We start from the raw sequence: 25,095 nt of genomic DNA, 5'->3' as shown, positions 1-25,095 counted from the left end.
ACAATTTTTCTGTCTTCTTTTTCCTGTTGGTTTCTGTATGGAGAACCATTAAGAGGCAATGGAGCTACTTGCTGGAGCACAGAAAAAAACAGAATTCATGATAACTCTGTTGCTGTCTGTAGCAAGCAGAAATGCCATGTTACAAAATGGGGGTTCTGCTTCACAGAGCAGGCTCTGGTCCAACATGATAAAATAGGTGTTGTGTACTGGATAGCAGGCATTTCACATTCAGATAAGGATAAGTTTGTGATGTGTAACAAGGACACGTAATGAAAATACTGGAGATGCATTGATTTAAAATTTCTCAAAGATGTGAATAGCAGATGTATGGTAAAAAAACTGGACTGGTGCTTGAAAATCCTGGTCTCAGTTTGGTGGGTTGTATGGATTATACATACAGGAAACAGCCGAAATGAGAGGTGGACACTTAAATTTTTCATCTTCCCTAAAATGGTAACACTGTGAGAGTCTTGAGGAAGAACTAAAGACTGTATCAGTACCTTCACTTTATAATTTCTTATCTGGAACCTTTGATGGAGAGGAAGAAATTGTAAGAGTGAAAAAATATGAATACTTCTAGATAAATACTTGATCCTAGGACCTTTCAAAGCTATTTTTTTGCCAAGTTCTAAAATGACCAGTTTGGATCCCTTTCCCCTCCATATCTTTATTTGTTAGGATTTCTGCTGTTGCCTTGGATTACTGAATACCTTGAAAGACTCCTACCTGTGACATTTCCAAGAAAAGTGTAAGCCGGAAATGTAATAAATACCACAAGAAAGGCCATTCTCACAAGATTTCCCCTAAGTTTGTATGGATTCAAAGGGGTTTGCTTGCTCAGGTGGCATTTGCATTGTTTGGTGACCAGTGATCAAGCCAAAGCTCAGTTCCGAGCTCTGGAGCTGCCTTCTGTCCTCAGCACGTACTTTTCTGAATATGGTTGTTTATTCTGCAACTTCCTAACGCATTTTGTTTTAAGGATGTCAGTAATTTTAGATCCACATGTTTGTCTGAAATAGCAGACGGTTGAGTGCAAAGCAGAAGAATAAACCTGTTGTTAAAATTCTGGAAGCGCAGCACTGTCTGTTCTTTCGTCAGTGAATCCACAGGACGACTCCTAAATTTGCCCAGAGTCTGGCACAAGAAGCTTAGTACGTTATCACATTTGTCTATACATTGACTTCAGTGCCATAGATAATGTCTTATTTCTAATGAAAATATAAGGAGATATTTCAGTGCTGAGCTGAGGGGTAGAGCGAACTTCTCAGTTTCTGAAAACATTTTGTTACAGATTTTTTCCTCCAGGAAAGGGAGTATCTGATGGCCAAAGACATGGGGAGGGCATATTCACAAATACTGCTACAGGAATAAATCTACCATCATCTCTTCTGAAGAAAGTATTATCTAATGATCCTGTTATTAAACTAAAAACAACTTGAACGATTTTATGGCAAAGTTACAGCCATATTAAATTAAAATATGTACTGTATGCATCTATTGAAGTTAAAGCAGCATGCAATGAAATCCTTCATAAATGAATACCTGATAAAGGCAAACGTTGACTGTAGAGGGTTACACTTCTGACGGGTCATCACTGCTGCTACACGAGACACATCTGCTACTAAGAGCAGGATAAAGGTGACTTTCTTGTTCATCTTGGATATTTTTACCCCAAGTGGCCATTTTATATGTTAGGAGCCAATATTCCTGGCACGTTAGGAAACAGAACAGAGTGAAAACATACTGTGTTGGCATGACTTCTGTTTCATCTGCCACGTGAAAGACTGTGTCTTAGAGGGGGCAGAGTTCTGCTGGTTATCCACCTTGTATTTGTTGATGGTTGCTGAAGCAGTATCAACCTCTAAACTGAAAAAGATATTTTGTCAGTTTTTAGAGAAGTAGTGTGTCATGTGCGAGACAGGTGAAACCCCCAGGCACGTCACTTGGGAGGTGCAGGTTTAGCAGAACGCGGTGGCCTAGACCGAGTGGGCACCCCGCAGTGCTGTGGACGTTGGGTGCTGGTTGTGTGCGCTGGTCTGCTGTCAGGTGTTCGACCCGGACCGCTGGCGCGGCGTGGCGTTGGAGTTGGCTTGGCTTGGAGGTAGTGGAGGTTTGGAGGCAGAGATGTGAGCAGCACAGTCTTAAAAGCGTGAAGAGGACCTTTTAACTTTTGAGTGCTTTGACTGTTGTAAGCGTTATCCCGATGAAACTCAGCACTCATCCCGTTTTCTGGTTTTCTGTGCTATCCACAGTGTCCCTTTACACTGTGAACTTGTTACGTTGGTACCAGGTTTTCAGCTGTGTGGAGCTGCTGGCCAACTCCTCTGTCCCTTCTGGGCTTTTATACCAGTGTAGCCCTTGAAAAAGACAAACTGCAGATGTAAAAGGAAAATCAGACCCTCTGGTTTGTGTCATTAACTTCTTGTTAAATGCATGTGTGCTGTGTGGAGGCTAATTTCTCCCTGGCTGCCAGCTTTATTGGGTTGCCCCGTGTCTGGCCATAGCTAAGCAGTGGCAACCCAGTTCCAGCAAAGTGAACGGCAAGACTCATTAATCTCTTTTCAGCAGTTACTGGGTCTCTGAAAGACAGCAGTGGTGCATGGATAAAAAATAGCTCAAAGACAATATCTTATGGGAGCAAAAAAATAAGGGATGCATCATAAATAACTCAGTGAAATGTAAGGACCATTATCCTGAGTCAGATTCCAACTGGAATTGAGTCAAAACAGTTTGACAAAGTACAGCTGCATCTCTGAGCAGGGGAGTTCAGAGATGTTTTTGTCAGATTTGTGGCCCAGGGTCTGTCTAGGCATGCCTCTCCAAGATGATACTTTGCGAATGAGATAGTAATGCCAATTGTCTGGCTATGAAATGACAATATTTGACATCGCTTCTGCTAATATTGCCTGCCAGAAAGGGACATTGGGGAATGATCTCTCTATCTATCTAGAGTTGGAATCGAAATCCTCGTATTGATCATCCTTGCTCCCCTTGTCATTTCTGTTAACTGCCCTTAGAGTTTACTTCTCCCTTATACTTGATTTCATAGGTTGCAATTTGATCTGCAGTGTTAAATTTAGCATTTTGCTGTGACTTTGTGATCACAAAGTCTCCCTTAACTATGCTGGAAGCACGCGCAGGCAGCAGGCTATGGAGTCTTGAAAAAATGTGGTTAATATTACTTGTATAACTTCATCTGCTGAAGATCTGTCTTTTTTAAGGAGGAAAAAAAGTTAATTTAAGACAACCACGGCTTTATTTTGACCCATGTTTTACAATTTTTTTTGATTTTTCTAATAGCCTGACTCATGCCTATACCTGTAGAATTCAAATGCGATGTTGAGCAAGCATTGGTGAGGATCTGATTTTGTCAGGAGTCATTTTCCTTCTTCAGAAATAACACAATGGGACTTGCATACTTATCTGGAAAGGCTGTTGATTCATAATTGTGTAATCTGAGCTTAGTCACTAGAGGAGTTTAGAAAAATCCAACACAAACGCCTCAGGGTCTGAGGTCTCCACATTTTGTTGTGATTTCATAAAACTTCATGAATTTTGAGGAGACATGGAGAAAGCAAGGCTTGGGATGGGGTGGGGGGGTGTATGCATACCCATCAAAATAGGCCACATAGGTTTGCAATAAACACTTAATTTTTCAAATTTATTTTTTTTGTTTTTCTTACAGTAAACACAAAAAAATAAGGCAACATTTGTGTGGAGGGTTAATATTCTTTTATTAGATCAACTGACTTAGCTAGAAAAATAAAGCAGAAAACTCTCTCGGGTATAAAGAACAACCAGCACACATTAAGTGTGTCTCAGTCTAACTTCGGAAAATTCCCTTCCTTTGAGAAAAACACACAATTTGTGTGGAAGAGGATATAGGTGATAGAGAAGTCACTTGCCCACATGGAAATAGGAACATAGAGATGAACGTTGAATCCAGTACGCCTCTATTTCTAGAACCGTCTATGTTATTTTTGTTGGAAGTCCATTCTGGAGTGCTGTATTCTGAAGCTTACAAGCCTTCTCGTTGCCAGGTTAAATAATACTTGACTACTTCCTGCTATAGTTATTTTCTGTATATTACTGTTGTCCTGGCAATCCTCTCCTGCACCCGCTGAGGTTTGTATCCGTCTGAGGAGCCAGCAGCTGGAGCTGTGCTCGAGCTTCCGTAGGAGGTCTCAGCAAAGCCATATAGGAGCCTTCTTGCCCTTCCTTTTGATCAGCTTCTTGCTTCCCTTGCAATTATTCTCTCAAACCCATCCTCTCTGTTTTAGCTAGGAGTTTCCCATGTAGATAATAAATACTTCTCCAGAGTCCGGAGAGATAAGGTTGCTGCATTGCCTTGAAAATTAATCATATCAAATGAAGCTCTTAGTTTGGTTTAGTCTGCTCTTGATAAATCTGTGTTGATTTTCATGCCATTTTCCATTTTTCTGCACCTCTTTTAGGTATTCCCTCATGTAAGAGTTGTTCTGAAGCCTTGCATGCTAGTAAGACCAGATGAATAAGCTCATATTTGTGTGAATCACTTTCCCCTATCTGAAGTACGTAAGTCATTTTATCTGCTAATCTTCAGCCATATAGTTCCACCCTGGCTTATTCATTTGTTCAGATGCCCAACCTATAATTTGGTGTGCCAGTTCTTTCAGAAGTCGGAAGCTGTGATCATCTTGTTCTCCTGACTTGAAGGAATTACAGAAATGGAGTTTTGCTTCCACTTCGGATTTGATTATTTCCATTTTTATACCCATCGCTGCTTTTGCCTGTATCACCATCAGCGCCAACATCTTTATTGTAATTTAATTTCTATGGTGGAGTTTGCTGCTCTTTCATCTCCCTCTGTTGTCGCTACATCATTGCCCAGCCTAGTCCAAGATGTTTAATGAAGGCTACCATTAGAGGTGGAATCCTAAAAAAAAGCTACTAGTTGACCTGTTTTCATGAAAATCAATTGTAAAACTCTCCATGTGCTCCCACTGAAATTTTGCATAAGCCTTACATTGCTTTCTGAGGGGAAAAAAGGTGACACAGGTGACAGGCGTAACATTTCAATTGATCTTTAAAAATAGAGTAGGCTTCAAATTTATACTGCCCCAAATAATCATTTAATTTTTCTGCAAAAATATACTTTGTCATCTTTTTTTTTTTTTTTTTTTTTGAGGGAAAAAATCATGAGCTGGTATTTTTAGAGGAAAAAATTCCACCCAGACAACGTTGGCCTGCTTGTAGAATGATGGGAGCTGCAGATTGCATAAATATGTACCGCTTGTCAACCTAAGAGATTGTTTCACTGTGAACCTCGGCTTAAGTGACTGCATTCTGCAGGCGCTATGTAAAGTATCTGCATTCTGGCTGGAAATCTGCACTTGGACTATTAGCTCTGTAAAACCAGAGAGTCAAATCTTACATCCCTTACCTGGGACTGCTTGTGTGACGCTTGCAGGACTGGGCCCTCAGCTTGCAAAGATACATGCTTTGAACTCTCTGTTGGTTAGCAAACACAAAATTTACCTGGCAATAAAAGGTATCTTTGTATCATGTGTAGTCCCAATAATGTTTATTTAAATATTATCTGATTCCCTCAGCACTTTTATTATTTACCAATAGAAAAAATGACGCCATTACTTTTCTTCTGAATTTTTAAAAATGAAAATAGTGCAATTAAATTACTGAATTCATTTATATTTAATTGTACTTTTGGTTTTAATGTGCTATTGGAGGACATTTCTTTCCGTGACTGTTAGTTTTCCATGCAACATAAGAAAATCTAAAGCTATATTAAGGAAATATATTACGTGGGCAAGACAAAGTCTCATTAGTGTTATTTATGGCATGCTGAAACCTCATTAGGAGAAGGTATGCTGGATTCAAAAATGCATTACTGAGAATGTTTTTTTTGGGGGGTTAGGAGAGAAATTGCTTTTATTGTGTTTCTTTATCACATACAGAGTGGTTAGTGGACACGTTGGTTTCCTAAAGCGTAAAATAAATTAAGACAGAAGAAAAAGAGTAATTAATCTAAGTAGTAAGTATAACCTCAGTACAGATTGGGAATAGCCTGCACATGGTCACAAGGAGTTTCTGTTTACTGTTCACCTCAGTTTCAACTAACCATTAATTTTTAACTTCTTTCACTGGAGGTAAAAAGTGATATTTTTCAGCATAGTAGTTTGCATCTTAAGCAGTAATAATGTGCTTTTAGTGCACTTCAGACCAAGGATGAGTGAAACTCGAGGTGCGGAGTCACAAATAGCCCAATTTAGGTAGTAGCATTTGCTCTAATGAGAGCTATATATCCAGTCCTGCGTAAATATTGTTTGGTAGGCATACAAGGAAACTGTTATTTGCAAGTAAATGAGCACAAAAGGAGAGTCCCTCAATTGTCAGTCTCGGGCGGGCAAGTCATGCAGCGTGGGCAGTATCCTTCCCCTGGCTGGCGCTGCTGCCGTTTCGTCGCAGGGGCTCGAGCAGCCCCGAAACGAAACCCTGGTGTCCCTGCAGCCCTCTGTCCCCGCTGCCGCCGGCACAGAGCAGATGCGAGCAGTTAGTTCCCCTCTTCGTCCGCTCTCTCCTGCCGCCGGTCACTGTCACTGCTGCCACACAGCTGACAAACTCCCTTACGCTGGCGCTTCACCAGGCTGCCTCTTGACAGCCGCCTTACCTGCTAGCCACCAACATTGTTTTGACTTCTCACGCCGGATCCACTTAGTGCTAATGCTGCACACAACTGCTCTGATGGCCGTGGGTGTTCCAGCTCTCCCCGTGCTGTGCCTGTTGCTAAAACGTGAGTACCTGCGGGGCTCTTCAGTAATAAAACATCCATTCTTCTGCTAATGGTTCTTCTTACCGCCGCTCCACGTGTGGCATCTGTGGTGGCATCTGTAACATTTATGAATGTGGTTTATGCGGTTTGTGATAGAAGGTGGGAATACACGCTAGCACACCTGCTCTCCTTGTAGGTTTTTTTCCCCCCAGTATGCCACTTTAGGGTTCCTCAGGGCCCCTTAGATGTCAAGGGATAACTTTATGGTAGTCACATAATTATTACAGGCATAGTTATTTATCAGTGGACATGACTAATGCCAGGGTTTTTCTGTGGGCCAAATCCTTACATTCAAAGGATTTACAAAGACCTAGTAGTTGAACGAGATGCTGTCCCTCTTCCCCATCCTTTCTCCATTCTTGTCAATGTAGCCATGCCTTTTTGTCTTCTCCTTACAGTTGTAGTGGACATAGTATCACATTACTACAGCACCTACAAACTACATCTGAAAGGACGACCCTATTCAATTCTTCCCAGGAGTAGTAGGAAGTCATGAGTAGTCTCTGCTTAAAAGTGATCTATTTATATAGACAAAGCAGATTGGGAGGGGACGGAAGGAAAGCATGCAGGCAAAACAAATAAAGCGATGATTTTTAGAAAGTAGATGAAAACTACCTTCTTTTTCTGTTAGTTTTCTTCTTTTTTAAAAGGTTTTTGGGAGAAGATGAGGGAGAGGAGGTATCTGCTGTGAGGATAAAGAGAAATGAGGAGGCTGGAAGGGACTCAGGAAGTAGTAGAATAAAGTGTGAAGAGAATGGACTTCGGGGAATGGTTCAGCAGGCTAGTGGTCAGTAGTGGGGGATATTTGCAGTAAGGCTGTAGAAAGTGGCTGGTTATGTCTGATATGGTCATTGTGCCAAGGGCTCAGCTACCGCTGACGGGCTCTTCCTGGAGCAGCATCAGAAAGTGCTGCCCATCAAATGAGGCCACATTGCTGTCAACATGCATGCGTGTCTGATCTCAGCTTGCTCTGGGTCCTTGCTGTAAGTCTGCTGCCTTTGGAGGAAAAGGTGCAAAAAGGAGGACAAAAGGAACAGGCCTAGAAGGTAAGAACAAGTTGAATTCACCCACAAAAAATAGAACAGGGTATTTCAAATAAAGAAAGATATGAGAGGAGTAGATAAAAGCGAGGAACTGATGAGTGTCCCCTGGCTTTTTTCAGGAATGTCTTTCTGCCCAGATTCACGTAGATGAAGGAGAACGAGGAAGATGATGTTGTACTTGTGCCTTAGGGAGATCGAAGCCATGGGTCTGAGGTTGCTGGAACATGTGGAATAAACAATCTCAGTCTTTCTTCTTCTGTAACACAGCTACCTTGTGCTGTGGGAAGAGGAAGCTATGACAAGGTCTCATCCTCTCTCCTCCACCCTCACCCTGCGCACTCTCTCCATATTGCAGTGGTGATGACAAATACTTACCTTTTCTCCTTTGCCAGCCAGCTCTGTGCTGTAGCTTACCATATAGATTGACCAGTGCTGCCTCTTCTGTGACAAAACAAGGCGAAGCCGCCTTACTAAAGACACTACTTCCCCACATTCAGGATGGGCTTCTGTTCACACCCTTGTTCTGATGGATTCCCATCCTCTCCTGAAGCCACGCAGGGTGGTGAGCATGTCCAGAAGCTGCACAAACTAGTCAGAGCTGGCAGTATTCCTATATAACAAACCCAGGCACAGCCCTGAAAACGGTTGCAGCATGAGGGCTTGCTGTCTGTAAGCACCTTCGCAGAACAGAGCTGTGTGTTAGGCAGGGCATCTGAGCCGCCCCTGACATCCAAGCTAGAAGACACTTTGTGTTTGTGGAACCCACTTGCAAGGTGAAAGAGGAGGCCTGGTGGCAGCTGAAGAGGGTAGGGTGGCAAGCACCTCAGTGTTGCCTCTAGCTGTAAGCAAGCCGACTTGTGATTTAGGCGAATTACTTAGGAAATCAAAGCAATCTCCCTCAGGTCCATGTGGGTCTTGGGGGTTTCACTTCATAATGAGAGTCTCATTTATCCCCTGTCATTTGGCATGATACTGGTAACTTCCTAGACATGGGCAATATTAGTCCTTCTTTCTTTCATGTGTGTGATATGTGGAGTTATATATAATCATCATTTTAAAACATGCCTTTAATAATAGTCCTTAATAGCACTACAGTATAAGGGTGAGGCATGCTACAGATAGAAAACTCCAGAGATATCTGTGATGAGCCTAGGAAAGCTTTGTGTGAGTAAGATAACTTTTGTTATGGTCACTTGTTTGTACATGTATTACTGTGAAAGGGGAAGGCAGAGAGATCACGTAGGCCAGTTCGAGTACTCTCACTGCTAGCTGGAATTCCCTTTGAGGGGAAAAGGGACAAGCCAGGATGCCCTTTCCATTCATTTTTGGAGCATTTGCATCCTCAACTAAATAAAAAAAAAGACTAGTTTTCAAGTGTGTCCAAATTCCTGGCAGACCATGATGCTTCCACAATAATCATCATATTGAGGGATGGTGTCACATGGAGATTTACTGGCAGTACTTGTGCGGAGGCCTACTTCGGAAAGAAAAGCGGGCAAATTGCAGTTCCACTCTAAAGAGGACATGAGAGGAAAATGACAATGCATTTGATTTTTTACTTTCTTTGCTTGTCACAAAATGAGGGTGTCTCCTACAGCAGTACACAAAAGCTGCAGGAACTTGCATCTGTCACTAGAAAACCTGCCTCAAGATTTTATGCAATATATTACTTGAAAGATTTATACCATTTTCCCGTTGTCTGTTCTATACATTATTAGTGTTACTAATCTTCTATTATCAGGAACAGAGCAGGCTATTTGTTGCTCAAGTGTCCGTGATGATATGTGAGAAATTAATCTGAAGACACTTGGAAGTTCACCACGTCAGCATTGATTGGGTGGAGAAACTGAAGATTATTAGTTTGCAGGAATGCCTGCTTTTTATCATAATGCCTAAATAAAAGCAGCATAGTGAATGAGAGAGAGGAAGAGAATGTGCAAAAGATGAGGCTCTGCCTTGAACATGGCACAGCAGTTGTTGCCCTTTTATAAACAGGAAATGAAAAATAGCTATTGGTGATCTTACTGAGCTCTGCAAGCTTGTTTGCTAAATAGAAAGTGGTTGTGTTGGAGCCAAACACCATTCTTCCTTGCTGTAATTTTTATTCTGGAAAATAATTTTCAAAGAATTTAAGAGCAGTCTAAGCTCACTCAAGCAGTTGGGGAAAAGAAGAGGGCAGTGAAATAGTCATGCTGTGATGCCTGTGCTCTCCAGGGAGGATGTAGGTGGATGGTGAACCTACCCAGAGAATGAAGCAGAATAGGCTGATCTGATCAAAATAAAGCTTCAATACTTGGCCAGTGGTGCTAAAATGATATTTGCCCCCAGGAGAATATAGCTCTTATGGATTGAAGACCATTTTTTTGAAAACTCCTAGCTATTTTCTCCATGGATCGCATGGCAGTTGCAGGGTGGCTGAGGAAGGGTTGTCCTCCTTTGAAAGGGTTGGGTTTACTTGTTGCCTTTGCACTGTCAGTGCTGGCACAAGCCAAGACCAGCAGTCTGCAGGTCCCAGCGGGCCAGCACTGACCTTCTCCACTGAGCACCAAGCAAACCAACCTGCGTGCTCTTCACCACAGCAAATAATTATTTCATTGTTAAATCCAGGCAGCATGCTTGTTAGCTCTGCAAGGATGAGCGGTGACTACATAAGAAGGATTTAGAGAGGTTTTTTTGGTAATTAATGGTTTACCGTAGCATTTCAGCCTATTCTCTCCAATTTCAGTAGTGGTATGACCTAAATTCTATTGTGGAGAAAAAATAACGAAGGAGTTTTCCTTTACCATCTTCCTGTTAGCTAAGCACATCCTTGCACTCAGGTCTTCTAATTTGTATGGAATCATAAAAATTAGAAAGGAGAGAAACCTGTTGGTCCATCTGATCCGTCTCCTTCTAGTGAGAGATTGTTTTTTCCTTACAGACATCATTCTTTTTGTAGCCTAGCTTTATATGCCTCAGTTGATAAGACCAAGAATATTCAACAGGATATTGTTTCTGATACGTAATTTTAAAGGTGAGCATATAGATGGTCACAAGATCAAAGCCAGCGTCATTCATTTGTCTTCCAAAGGTCCCAGTACCAGCACTCTTCATTTAAATCCTAAAGTGGGTCTGAGTATAAAGTGTTTCTAGCCTATAATGCATTTAGAAGAAATTTGGTGTTGGTTTTGAAAGGAACTTAGTTGAGATGGAGACCTTGGGTCCCTCACTACATCTGCTGACGGTCCTGAAAGCTGTGACTGTTGCAGGTCAGGCACTGCAACAGAGAAGCTCCTTTTAGCACATGTTATTTAGTGATGTAATATCCTATACAAAGGCTAGTTATTTAAGCTGTAAATGGAAGAGCCGAATTGCCCCATAAATTTGAGGCTTATTGATGTGAGTTGCTTCTAATATTCCTATAAGGAAAAACCCACTTATTGATCACTTGGGACACTGTCTTACTTCTGACATTAATTTAGGTGTAGATTAGCTTGGAATGTATTACTTTCATAAGGATCCCGAGTAGTTGGAGTCACGGAGTGAAGCCGAAGCACAAACACCAGCAGACTGTGTGGCTCGTGGCACCACCTGAAATAGCAAGCAGCACCAGTGAACTGGCACGCTTTCAGTTCAGTTTCCACTGAGAAGGCTTGTTACAACAACAAACAACAGATAGGGCTTTAATGAAATAGATCTCTTATTCGAGCTGTTCAGGGATCATCCGCAAAAGTCTCCCTCTAGGTGCTTTAGGATGAGTAAGGAGGCTTCAGCAGAGGATTCGGGCTAGTTTATGTCCAGCACTGGAATAGATGTCATGAGGGATTAACAGAGCAAGTGTGTGAAGCCAGCTATAATCTCGGTGGGAAGTATTAGCATTGCCCAGAAATGGTATCAGTGGCAGGGCGAATATCCTGAGAGAGGTCAGCAAAGGGCAGAGTGAGATTAAGCCCATCTAGCTGCATTAGCTGGAAACTGTGGCTGTGCTGGGGTGGCAGGAGTGGGGAGTGGACTGATCCTGCATTTGATCAGCCTCTGCTCAATCTTTATGACAAATGTGCTTTGCTGAAGTCCCATGAGAAATACCAATGAGCATTCACAGTGTAGCAGTGGGTGCCAGAATCCTCTTTTGTGTTCCCCGTACTGGTTCTGGTTTACTGAGGAATGAGGCAGTAACTTCGGCTTGATCCATCCTGCCCACGGCAAGGAAGGACAGATGTCCCTGAGTCCACCGCAGCATGGTGGGTGGCACATATTCACGTATTCCTATTGCCTTCTGATGCACGAGGTCTTTTGATACACTGCGTTATGGGCAGATCCACAGCTGTTACAAAACTTTAAGTGTGAACTCAGGTCTTGCGTTTTCTGTTCCGCCATCATGACTGTGTGGCTGTGCTCCTGTCAGATGCCCAGCCTAGCGTGCTATAGGAGGTAGGATCCAGAACCACAAAGGCAAAATATCTATAAACTCATTAAACTGTTGGGGCCACTATCCCATGCTGGCTCCTAATGAGGAGGTGCAAGGACCTCTGGAATGCACAGAGTGCATCCTCAGTTGGTGATAAGGGACCATTCTTGAGTTTAGTATTGGTATTGTATTACTATCTAGGGATCCAGGTCAGAATGAGAGCATGGTTACAAACATGTTACAGAAAGATGGCCACTGCCTTTTTGACTCAAGCCCAGAAAATGAAGGGGATTCAGAATGAAGAGGAACATGTCTGAGGTAATATTTCATTCTCAGCTTGTGTCAAAGCAATTTAGTTGTTCTCTTCCTGCTCCTCCCTTCTGTCCCCACTTCCTCAGTGGTGCTGTCTGAGGACAGAGCTTCCAGCCTTAACCCTGAATTACCTTCCTTTAGGGTTTCAAGTAAGAGGCTGGATGTTGCTTTAATGTAGGGGGTTTTGTAGTTTAATTTATTTTGGTTGGTAAAGAATATTCATCACTCATTTAATTCAGAAGGTATCTATTGATTCCTTTCTCTTCATTTGGTATTTTCTGGCATTTTATAGCATTTGCTATTGATTTATACGAAATCTGTAGTCCGAACGTCCGAAGGAGTGCTTTATTCACTTGTCATTTGCTGTTTTTCTTAACTAATAAATTTAACAGCCATGTACATCCAGTCTGTTAAGATCTCGTGGCTCTGCTTTCAAAGAGATGACAGTCTGGCACTAACAAACGAGTAATTCTTTCAGGCAGGAGCTTGGAAGTTGCAAGATAGGCAAGACAGAGAAACAAGCTCCCCCTTTGCTGGTTAGCAAGACAAAGCCAGCTCCTCTGCTCAAAGGACACTTAGGTGAAGGTAGGGAAGATGCAGCTCTGCTTCAGCCTGGGGAATCTCACACGTTGTGGGGCTCTAATGGCAACTTTGTTTATAGCTTGTCAACAGGTAATCAATTGAAGCAGCACATGCAGCAATACATAGGAGAGCAGGTACGTCTAAACTGCGCTGATCTGCCACGCTGTCAGCTTGCCAGGCGCTGTAGTTAGCTCTGCAGGGTTGCAGCAGAGCGCAGGGTCTCCATTAGGAGGGTGGTGCCTTCAGCAACCAGCATCATAAATCTCCACTGGGGATAATAGTCTAAATGGTACTTCCAGGAGAGGTCTGGGGATTTCATGAGCCCAGGTCTCACTGAAAGTCAATGGGTTTATGTCTCCTTCATCACTGGTACCTTCTAAACTATCTTCTAAGTCTGGGTTTGGGAATGAGGTGTGAGATTGTGTGAGCTCAGATATATGGGGGAAGATGCTGGAGTCCTTTGGAGCTGGGGGCAGAGGGAAGTGGGATCTGTGGAACTCCAAGTGATTAGGAGGTGCCCAAACACGCTCCTACTTGCACCGTGGGTGATTCAGTCTTGGCCATATGTACTGCACTGCACAGTATATGGGGATGGTGTTTCAAGAGACGAGGTGGCTGTAAGCACCATCCAAAAGATGTTGACTTTGCGTGGAGCCAGGGGAGGGAGAGTCCTCTGCACCAGCTTGGCCACTTGGACATTGAGTGTGTAAGTCTGAGAGTCACCCTCAATTCCTCCCACTGCCAGCAAAGGCATGTCCGCGGGGCGGTGGTTCGTCTCAGCCTGAGGTGAGTGCCTGGGCTAGTGAGATGACCTGCCCTCTGCAAGTGCATTCCTTCTCTCTCCTACATGAAGGGACCTGACTCAGGTACGGATAGGTGACATTCAGGTTCCACAAAGCAGGTGAGATGAGAGTTGTCACCAGAAACTGCCCTTGCCTCACTGTGTTAGGGACGTATCCCGAGTACAGCAGGTTTCGCAGCAGTTCCTGTGGAGTGCTCTTTCCTGTCTCTGGCCTGTTGATACAGGCTCCTGAAAGGGAGCCTGGCTGATGAATAAGCAGCACTGTGTGAATAGCTTTTATGTAGGTTGTGTAGGAGATTATGTAGCTATAGCTTGGATTTAGTTCAGGGACAACTGAAATTTTACCCTCAGTAACCACTGTATAGTTTAAAGTAGAGAGGTACATAAAATTTTTCCCTTTCATGTATTATCATGCAATGCTCCTTGATCTGGGTTGTACCATCCCTGGAGGTGTTCAAAAACTGTGTCGATATGGCACTTCAGGACATGGTTTTGCAGGCATGGTGGTGATGGGTTGATGGTTGGACTTGATGATCTTAGAGGTCTTTTCCAACCTTAGTGATTCTGTGATTTGTAAGCTCTTCCTCTTCAGTCTCTGAAGTGCTAGAGGGACTTCTTTGGTATAAATCTCTTGCCTTCACGAATTAAGGTGCCAGCCATGAGTCTGGCACTGAAAACATGGTATGTGCTGAAGACTTGTGACCCAAGAGGCAGAAATGTATAAAGATGTTCTGCACTGAGAGATCCCAGTGATCCTTTAGTAAGTTTACTAGTTCACAGCATCGTCCTCTGATGAGAAGACTCAGAACTGAAGGTTATTGCGAGGCTGTGATGGGTACTTGTGGCAGGAAAACAAACCCGTAGGAGGAATTTGATGCATACCAGGTACTACATTTCTGTGGTTAATGCATGTGCAACTGGTAACAGAGATCAGAGTACAACATTTGGTTAGGGAGAAGGAAATTAAAGTTGGGCATATCTAGGACTGTTAGGAGAACACAGGGCTTTGAAAGAAATACATTGAAATGCGATGGGCCTGTGCTGTGCTGTGTCCAAGCTGACCTCACCATAGCTTTTGAAGGAGATGGTGAAAATTGCTTATATTTATCCTTTCATCTCTCCAACAACCATATCAGTTAGTCTACTGGTGTCCAGCGTGATGCTAAGGCTCCTCAGAGTGGAGTTCGGTGTTCCACTAAAGACCCTTCATAGCACTGAGGTCACCAGGAGGGAAGCGAACCCTTCCCTAATTCATCATCATTCCTTTTCATGCCACTGGAGAGCAGATAGCTGACCAGGAGCTGTGGGCACCCAGCAGGACTCCAAGGTGGAGATGCATCCTCCTGACCATAGCCAAAGTCGGTAACTACGCTTGGGTGGATAGGCACGTAAGGGATGTGTGGGTGGGAGCAGCTAGTCCTTCCCCAAAGCAGCACCTCTTTCACAGGTCAAATGTTTTGAAAAATCAGGACGCACTTGGATAGCTATTCAGTGTTCTAAGAAAACCTCATTTTATTCTCGCTTTGTTTCTTCACGGTGCTGGCAGCTATACGGTGGTATCACAGTAATAAATTGTGGATATATTACAAAAAGATTAGCCTGTGGTTACAGTCGAATCCAGTCCTCAGGATGGACTTCTGAAGCATCCTTGTTACCTTGTGCTGATAAATCTGTTCTCACAGCAGCGCTTTTCTCACTATTTGAGATGGAATCACAGCGAAAGCCTTTTAGACTCAGAGCCGTAATATCCAGAAATGTTTTGTTTAGAGCAATGTAAAATCAAGTATGCTGTATGAACTTCAAGCAAGGTACATTTGAGCTGAGTACTGGATTACCGAGAATGATGTATGGAACTTCTTTGACCATGTGGAGTTAGATTTGATTCTTAGCAAATAAGTGACAGATTCATATGTACGGGGAAATTGAAGTTCTCATCTATATATTGTTTTTATTATGTTTTCTTTGCTTCAGGCTCTAACATATCAAAGACACTGTGGGTGAAAAAAGTAGTTTGATTTCCATCAATAAATGTCTTCATATTCTTGCAGCTCATACACACTTACAGCTATTTCATGGTGGTGAAAAAGACAAGGGAAAGTCATGAAATAATTCATTGCAATCCAGAGCAGCTTAGATTGGAAGCGTTGCTAATATTTACAATTATCGCCAAGCTCTTTCCGTGTGCTATCCGTCTTAGATTTAGAATTATGCTCCTGGCCCAGTACAAATATGTCGGTATGTTGGTTTGCAGCTGTCTTTGCCATATGCAGAGTAAGACAAGAATTCCTCCTGCTTTGTTTTTAAAATTTTTTATTGTGCCCCTCCAAAGTGAGACCAGCTGTTGCCTAGATGCTGCCTTCCGCAAATGACAGCACTCTTAAAAAGCAAGCTTATCTCATCTCAAGGATTTGTCATCGGCTTCGTTATATCTGGTTGTCACCTGGGAGGCAGGGTTCAGTATCGGCAGTGCTGCTGGCCCGTGGTCACCCTGCTGACCTGGGCCAAGCTCTCCTTGCCGCTGGCCAGCGGGTGGGTAGGGTTGGAGACGGGGTGCGTCCCACCGAGGCTGTGGGTTACCTTTGCCTGGTGCCTTTGTTTAATTTAAATAAAAACTGTATATTTTTTTTTCACTCAGAAAGCAGAATTCTAAGAAGTAATTTCTGAACAAAAAGTCCCTTTGCATCTCTTTTGTTGCCAGCCTGATGCACCCCTCTGTGTCTGTGCAAGCATCTGGCTCCTTCCGGCGTTCGTACTGCTTTACCTTGTGCTCCCCGGGTCTAAAAATAAAATACCCATATGTGTAAGAGGAGCTGGCGTTCACGCGTGCTCCCGGCATGTAACACAAGTCCTAAAGTCACACTGAACGCAGCGGAGACCTGCACTGTCCGAGCTCCTCTGATGATTGAACTAAAAGGAGAAAGAGGAATTCGGAGCTGCAGGAGGCCGGCTCGCGACATAGCCACGATGCGGAGCGGCTTACGCTGGATACCGCTCGGCATGCTTAGTTTGATGGCAGGGACATTGTCAAGCACTGGAAGGCCCAAAATTTGTGACAATAGATGTTTGTGAAAGCTGAGGAAGGTGGAAATATTCTCTAGCAGTCTAGAAGAAAGGTGCAAAGGAATGGGCTTTTGTTTGCATTTCAGCAGTCCTGCACAGAGGTCTGACTCAGCCCGGGGAGGATGGCTGGGCATCTGCAAGTGAAAATCCCCTGGAGAAAAAATCAACCTAAAAATTAATCCAAATTTTTTTTTTGTCTGCTTAGTAAATAAACAGTGTGAATCGTGAATAGTCAACACTTGAAAAAAACCCCTCATCCTAATGGTCATAAACTTTATGAATTTTAAAGATACCAGAGTGCATTTTTTTTACAGGGAAGAGTTGTTTCAGCTAAAAGCATGCTTAAAAATTAGTCTTTTATTTTGGTACTGAAGCAGTATTTCCAAGAAAACAGCGTTTGATTTTGTTCCTTGTCACTGCCTGAAACCTTCATTTCCTAAATGCAGTGAGTTCAGCGTTCTCAGCTCATCTGTGATAAAAGCGGTAGTGAAGTAGCAGGACAGACTCTCTCTGGTAGGGGTTTTTTTTCAGTTTGGCAAAAAAAGCCAGACAATGTTTTGAGGAGTTGATAGGGAGGCTAAACCGTCTCTCAGTGGGATGAAAAATGGAGGTGCTAGGTTAAGGAGTGATGAAGAGCATCGTAAAGACAGCCTGGCCACGCTCAGGGTGTGCGGCTGGCATCTCTAGGTGCGATGTACGGAGAGCAAGCTCGAGCAATTTTTTTTTTTTTCCTGAAATGTCTTACATCGGGACTAATTTTTTCTGGTTTAGGGTTGAAATACTTGTGTCCTGCTGAACCCATTTCTGCATTGCTGAACTTGAGCTCTGAAAGAGCTCAGCAGCAAGTATGGTAATGAGCCCATTTCTATCAAAATGGCCTGTATTATTATTCATGTTTATTGGCTGCAGAGCGGTTCAGGAAGCACTTTTCAAACAGATACGCTGAAATATTTTCTTTTAAACAGACCCAGCAGCTATTTGTATTTCCTTCGCTTGAATCCACACCCCTGACGCAGTCTTAATTATAATGACAGCAAATGAGACAATTATGGCAATATGTGGAAAAAACACTTTTGGGAAAGGCGTATGAGAATACTTTGGATGGTATTAGCAGTTCTGCTATACTTTACATCTAATTAGAGCTGTTCCACAGTGTCACCAACCCTCTGTCATCACCCTGCGAACTCCCCGGCTGCAGCGATGCATTTGCTGGACCGGCAGGAACGTGTCAGACCGCAGTCGCACTTCCCCAGATCTTTTCACGTGTGGATCCTCCGTGTGGAGCCTTTCCTTCCCCTCCCTTCCCCTCTCCCCCCTCGCCTCCCCCCCACCCGTGGTGTGACATTTTCTCCATGACGGTCTGTCTCCGAACTGCACTTGCTGCTGCCTCGGCAAAGGCGTACAATGAGAGTGTAACAGCCAGTGGCCAATCGAGCTTGTGCAAGCTCCATCAGCTATGGATGAAACATCCACGAGAGAGAATAAGGACTTAGAAGAAAACTGGATAAAAGGGCTGCGACGGGAAGCTAGCTGGCAGGTTAGTGACACAAAGATGTGTGCTTGCAAGCGGATTAAATCTCGGCGCTAAAAATCTCTGAACTTTTTAACCTAAGCATAGGTGAAACATAGATGTTTGTTTGCAGTGATGCCTGAAAGCATATTCCTATGAGAGCAGTTATCATTATCCTCTTATTTTCTTGGAAAGAATAGTTGTGAGGTTCCAAAGCCATCCATTCCAGATTGTAGGACGAGTAAGTAGTTTTATAAATCTGCAGACATTACTAAAAGCACACTTGCTTAATAAAGGTCCTTGCAATAACAAGTTGCAGGTGCATGCTGTAATATCAAAGGAAATACGTGGCTCATGTCTGTATGTATGCAAGTTTATTCCATTAAAAGACATTATACACCACCTGTCACCCTGTTACTTAATTGTGTCGTAGTAACTGTAACGAGGGGTTTCTTTTAGTTTCTTTTAATGAGACAACATCTTTAAATGCACAGTGTTTGTTTTCTTTATTGTACTGGACTCACAATAGATACGTGTGCAATTCAGTCGGAAGGCAGGCAGTTTTCATTAAAGTGTGCAAAGCAATAATGTTTACATTATGCAGTACCTTTCCGGAGTTTGCAGAATTAGATGCCATTTCAGACCTGCTAAGCCCCACTGAGTGCTTGTGATTGCTCTTTGCATTACATCCTAAGCATCGTCTGTGCACTTTTTTCTGCTCTATTGCATTTTAATTAGTCAATCAACAATATTCAAGAGATGTGTCACCAAGTTATTTCTTTTTTTCCCCTTGCTGCTTCTAACAAGGGATTTTTAAAGATGATTATTATTAATATTATTTTGGTGATGCCATTACGCAAAATTCAGATAAAGTGGCGATTTGATTTGTTCCTATCAGGTGAAGCTGTGCAAGAGTCCCAGCTTGGTAAGAGTTACCGCAGCAGTCTAAATGTACAAGGCATGCTCCCTTCCCCCAGAAGAATCGCTGGCTTAGCGTGGTTCCCTCCCCATAACTTTGCTCTAGAGAAGGAAGTAAAAGTCTCTCTTCAGAGGAGCGTGATACTTGATGTAATACTGCTTCTGGCTTTTGTCATGGTGCCTTTCTGATCACGTCCGTATCACTGATGAAATGAAATATAAAATGGGATGTTATGAATGTAGAAGCCAAACAATCCCTCCTTTCTGTGTTGCGGTGGTAGCAGGTGTGTGGGGGTAATGGAGACAAGATGGTCCCTGTGCAGACACAACGTGGGAGACCACCCTGCCCCAAAGAAATGGGCTCCACAAGTGGTTGAAGGAGTGGAAGACCTGGAGGAGATGAGGGAAAGGCAGGAGGAGAGCATCTGCGGCTAGTCTGTACACCCATTCAGTGACCTGGAAAGCTGTCCTTCTGCTTCCCTGGTTTGTGCGATTTCTGCCAGAGCAGAGGAGTGAAGAGTGAGTTGGGAAAACATGGAAGCGATTTTCCTGTAGTACCTGAATGGAAAACAAGCATGCCATGGCAAGAATTAATTTCAGTCAGCAGCTTCTGCCTCTTCTTTGGGTGAGGGAGTGTTGGGCTGTTACAGGATAGCAGTGGCAGGACGGTGAGGGAAGAAGTGCCATACCTACAGCCCTGAGATGGATAAAGGGTGGGACCCTATCTCTGAGGAGACAGTGTGACCTGGTACCCCTGCGTGTGTCCGCTACGGTTCTGCTCCTTCCCAGGCAGAAGTGCTGTCTCGATCAAATGGAGAACGAGGATGGTGGTTGCAGCTGTTTTGCTCTGGGACTGCAACCCTGTTACATGCGAGTGAGATTTTGAGAGAAGCCTCTGGGAAACGGTTATCCAACTTGGATTGTAACTCGTTCCCTATTTCTTCACTCTGCAAGGTCTTTAGAAGTCTCAGGGTAGGGCAGAACGTCATTCTTGAAAGGAGCTGATTTAGAGTGAGTGCTGCAGAGCCAGGGCTCCTCTTCAGTCCCGTCTGCTGGGGAGCTCCAAGGTGATGCTGTACATTCTTTCTTCTTAAATGGGACAAATTTTTTTAGCACTAGGCCCTTATATCCATATTTAGTCTCCTAAATAAGTGTCCTGATTTTCCGAAGTGCTGAGTATCCTGGGAAGCCAACAGACATTTCGGTTTTCTTGGGCTTCAAAGTGCGAGACCTGTGCTTCAGGCTGCGTGGTGGTGGGCACCTGTCACGTGGCCCTGGGGTTAGGAGGCAGGCTGTGGTGCTCAGCTGCAGCTGGAGGTCGTGACGGCTGTGAACTGCTTCTGAGAACTCATCAACTTGCCTCGGAGCTGCCGTGCGGTCACCTGCCAACCTGTGGTGGCACGCGCAGGGGCCATGGAGCAGGAGAGCGGTCCTAGCACCATGCAGCGAATGTGGCGGAGCGGCCGGTAATGTGAGTCTCCCTCTCGTAGTGAGAGATGTGGCAATTCTGGCTTCGCAATTCGAAAAATCAGGCTGCTTATTTAGCAGGCTGAATACAGGTTAAGCAGCCAAGCTTGAGCATCCTGCTTTAAAAATCCTGGCAATAGTCATCTCCTATCCTACCCTTCAGCCAGCGCAGTCGTCATGCTGTGAGAGGTCTGTGCAGTAGCCTCATGCACATGAATAAACATCAGCTTGCAAGTAAAAGAAGAGAGACGATTACAGTGTTTCTTTCAAGGGGATATGCAGTTTGGAAAACGGGTTGCATTCTCTCTCCAAAAGGAGTCAGTTTTCTATTAAGTGAAAAGAAAAAAAAAAAAGCAGTGCAAATTTTATAATTCTGTTTTTATCGCTTAGCTTTAACTTTTTATCTTCTATTGTTCTCATCGTCTCAGACTTTGCTGTAGTGGTCTATATCTATTTTTGATTTTTCATGGAGAAAGGTGGGCTCTGTTGCTCCTCTTAGCAGACCTTCAGAACGGGTTTTCAAAACCTCCTATAATCCCTTTTCCTGATGTTTCCTTGGGAACAGCTTCTGACATCCGACAGATCTATAGCTGTCACAAAGCTGGCACAGTTTTACCATAGGCCAGGCACATACCTGGGTGACCGCAACTGTGCGGAGAGACTAAGGGTTAAGAAATCTATAAGGGTGCGGATGTCAATATTTAAAGAAAAAAGTCCTGCATATTTATAGAGACAAATGGATTTTCCTTCACATTTACACATCCAGGGAAATTTGTGCTCTCAGAGATGCCAAAGTAACTCCAGCTGATTTAAAAGGGAATTTTTCTTCTGCAAATGAGAGCAAACAGTAATCCAAAATATCCTGAGAAAGGAGCAGTGCACTGATCCCAGCAACTTGTCAGAGCCGTGAATCCCTCTGCTGACATACGGAGATCTTGAAAGCCACAATTTTCTTCCTAATTGATGGCTCAATCAGAGTATGGCCTCTGGCTCAAGCTTACTTGAAGCTTTGTCCTTGATGTGCTGAGTTACTGTATAGTTTAAAATACACTGCCTGTATGGCAGAGGGAGGAGTCTAGAGCTAGGGATATTTAAGTCATTCCAGAGTCATTTGGGATCTTTCATCAAGATAGGCACGCAGCTGATGAAAAATAGGCATTTTGTCAGAGCCTTCAGCAGTTTGATGATCGTCTCCTACAGATTAATGAAAGCAGACGTGTCTTGCCATTTTCAGTTAATTTTTAGTTCCCGTATACATTTGTGGGGAGTGGGAGCAATTTGGCTGAAATGAGAGTTGATCAGGCTTCAGTAATGCCGGGAACGCAGCGACACGTGGTATAAAGTGCAAGACAGACAATAACCTGTCTTCTCCCATTGAATTAATATTAACTGGACAGGAACACTGGGTAGTCACTGTATATATATATGTGGATTATATGTGCAGGCATGTATCTATCCATCTGTGTGGTCATCTGCGTGCAGTGTGTTCGCATCTTCAAGGTATGGGAGTGCTGAAAATGGAATGTTTTGGAAAAGGAGATTTAGAAATTCCTGCCTGAAGTAATATGTAAAATTTTCATGTGATTTCCTATTCTGTCTGGAGTAGCCATTATTAAACGTTGTAAAATTTCCAATTCCTGATTTCGTAATTTAATAAATACTTAGGTCTCTCAAAGCTACTAAAACAATGCAACATTTTAAGCGGTCAGAATTTGGGGGTTTTGTTTCTTCCTCTTTTCATGAGGACATCAGTGCCATTCTGTGATGATGGAAATGCAAGGAAAAAAACCTGCAGATTCATTTTTTTTTTAAAATATGTGTTTCAACTGATCATAGTGCTGATGGCACTGTCCTTCTATGTTGGTGATAGCCCAAACAGAGCTATTAAACACCTGGTGATCCAGGCATGGAATATAATCTACTACTTCTTGTATTATTCCACAAGTCTTCCCTGCGTTCCTCCATGATACTGGATGTGAAAATACTGGAAAATTTGACTTTTTTTCTCAAAGTATGCAAGATTCAGGTTTCCTATGTCTGATAGCACCATTGTATTGCGTTTGCTGTGAACACTGAATTCCTTTGAGTAGCGAAGTTGATGAAGTTTTAGTCTTTTGTCTTTTTTTGTTTGTTTGTTTGCTTAAGGAAGGAATGGTCATAATTCCATTATCCTAGGCTGATAACTTCTGAAACTATTTTTTATTGTTCCTCTGAGTATTGTATTTTCAAGACAATTATCATAAAAGACCTACTGCTGGATTAATTTTTAACCTTACAAATGCATTTTGTTGCCAATTTCAGTATTTAAGGTACGGTGTGAGGTCCACAGCTGCAGGGCCTCAGAGCCACACAGCCAGTTCCCCAAGTGTGGATGGGCTGGCTGGACCCCTGTCCCCTGGGTTACCGTGGGTGCCTTCAAAGGAGATTCTGGAGGCTTCACAAAATGATCGGCAACCAAACAGAGGCGTATTGGAACTTGAAATTCTCTATCACTTCTGCCTACAGTTGCTTTTTTGATTGTTGTTTTATTTGAGTTTGTCTATTTAATACATATGCATGGTGCTTCGAAGTGTGATACTGAGATAGGAAGCTCTTATCTAGGAGTATTCGGGAGAAAATGCAGCCCATTCGGAGAGCAGAGGCTGTTAATGAATGGCAGCGCAGTTATGTCTTGAGGCTGTTAGGCTCCAGCGCTGGTATTTGGCCATCTGCGATGTTGCCCGGGCCCTCTCAGACCCCAGCTCAGCTTGCCACATGTGGCGTTGGGCACTGCCCTCTGGGAGGGACGGCCGTGCGGTTCCCTCTTCAGCAGAGTGCTGGCCACGATTAGTCCGTCCGCGGGTTTGAGGGTTAGGCCCTGTACCGCGAGGACAGAATGATTTGCCTTGTTTTTGTTGTGCCTGAGGAAATGTTCTCTCCTCATCAAGCGCAGCAGAAGGGGAATGTTCCCTCGCCAGACAAGACGGTGTCGGTCCTTCTGAAAGCTGGGATCAGGCACGTAGCAGTGAGAAAAGAGACATGGATGCACCGGGATAGTACGAGGTGTCTTTTTGATAATAAAATACCTAATTAATGTAAAGAGAAAGAGGACCGACGTGTGATATTGCCTGGGCTGTAGTTTTAGAAATCAAACACCTTGAGACTAAACCGAGGAAGAGGTTCTACCAACCTCGGGCATTTAATGCGCTGTGAAACGCACTGCGCATGCTGTGCTTAGCTCGCTGCTGCTCAGTGCTTTAAGGCTGTTCGTAACCGTTCACAGCACTTAAGATCTAAAGATACACTCATCCTTTGATAGGACAAGGTCAATTATTCTCAATTTATTGCCAGTACCAAAGTGTTTATGTGGTTTTATTTATAAGCTGAGTTTATGTTTTTCTAAGATTAAAGACATTTGATAGTAAAAAAGGGCATTTCATTTGAAGATTACTTGTTCTGTGACATATTCATATTAAAAAATATGCATGCGTGTATTCATATAAATGATATAAACTCTATCTTTTGGTTTCCCCAGGACACCTTTTAGCTTCTTTCTAACGTGATAAATGAATGTTGTGCTATTCCAAGTTACGTATATGAAGTCTACTGATGTGCGGATGTCTGGGTCTGAAAATAACGTTATTTAACTAGCTCTCTTTTTTCACCGGGTAATCGGTCTTGGTCTTGCGGTTGTTCAAGCTTTGTGTTTCTCCACTACACTACTAGGACGAGCACCCAAAGCCACCTTTAAGACTTTCATGCTTTAATAGCAGTACTGTTCCACCACTGTCGGTAGAAGGGCAGCTCCGTTTCTGCCAAGCCTGGGGAGGCAGGAGTAAGTCCATCCCTGTGTAATGAACCACTTAAGCCTGTACCTAAGAGAAGCCTGTGTTAACTGTCTTAACTGTGTTAACTGGAGTACTGCATCCAGTTCTGGGCTCCCCAGTTCAAGAAAGATGAGGAGCTACTGGAGAGAGTCCAGCAGAGGGCTACGAGGATGATGGGGGGACTGGAGCATCTCTCCTATGAGGAGAAGCTGAGGGAGCTGGGCTTGTTCAGTCTGAAGAAAAGAAGGCTGAGAGGGGACCTTATAAATGCCTATAAATATCTCAAGGGCGGGTGTCAGGAGGATGAGGCCAAACTCTTTTCAGTGGTGCCCAGTGACAGGACAAGGGGCAATGGGCACAAACTGAGGCACAGGAAGTT

At 43.4% G+C, this 25,095-nt stretch overlaps 1 protein-coding gene across 2 annotated transcripts in view; it reads left to right on the top strand.

Moving 5' to 3' along the window:
- The window catches only part of PPARGC1A (PPARG coactivator 1 alpha), a 372,215-nt gene that overhangs the window by 182,629 nt on the left and 164,491 nt on the right, over positions 1-25,095 (top strand). The window contains exon 1 of one of the 2 annotated variants that reach the window (XM_075420648.1): positions 18,482-18,552. The exons of the other annotated variant lie outside the window; for it this stretch is intronic. The gene's annotated coding sequence lies outside the window, so the exon portion shown is untranslated. Of the gene's footprint in view, positions 1-18,481; positions 18,553-25,095 lie in introns of those variants that run through there. 2 annotated transcript variants of the gene reach the window in all.

Source organism: Opisthocomus hoazin, chromosome 5 (assembly GCF_030867145.1).
Source record: "Opisthocomus hoazin isolate bOpiHoa1 chromosome 5, bOpiHoa1.hap1, whole genome shotgun sequence".
Classification (NCBI taxonomy): Eukaryota; Metazoa; Chordata; class Aves; order Opisthocomiformes; family Opisthocomidae; genus Opisthocomus; species Opisthocomus hoazin.
Note: the sequence above shows the minus strand (reverse complement) of the source record. Positions and strands in the feature narration are given on the sequence as shown.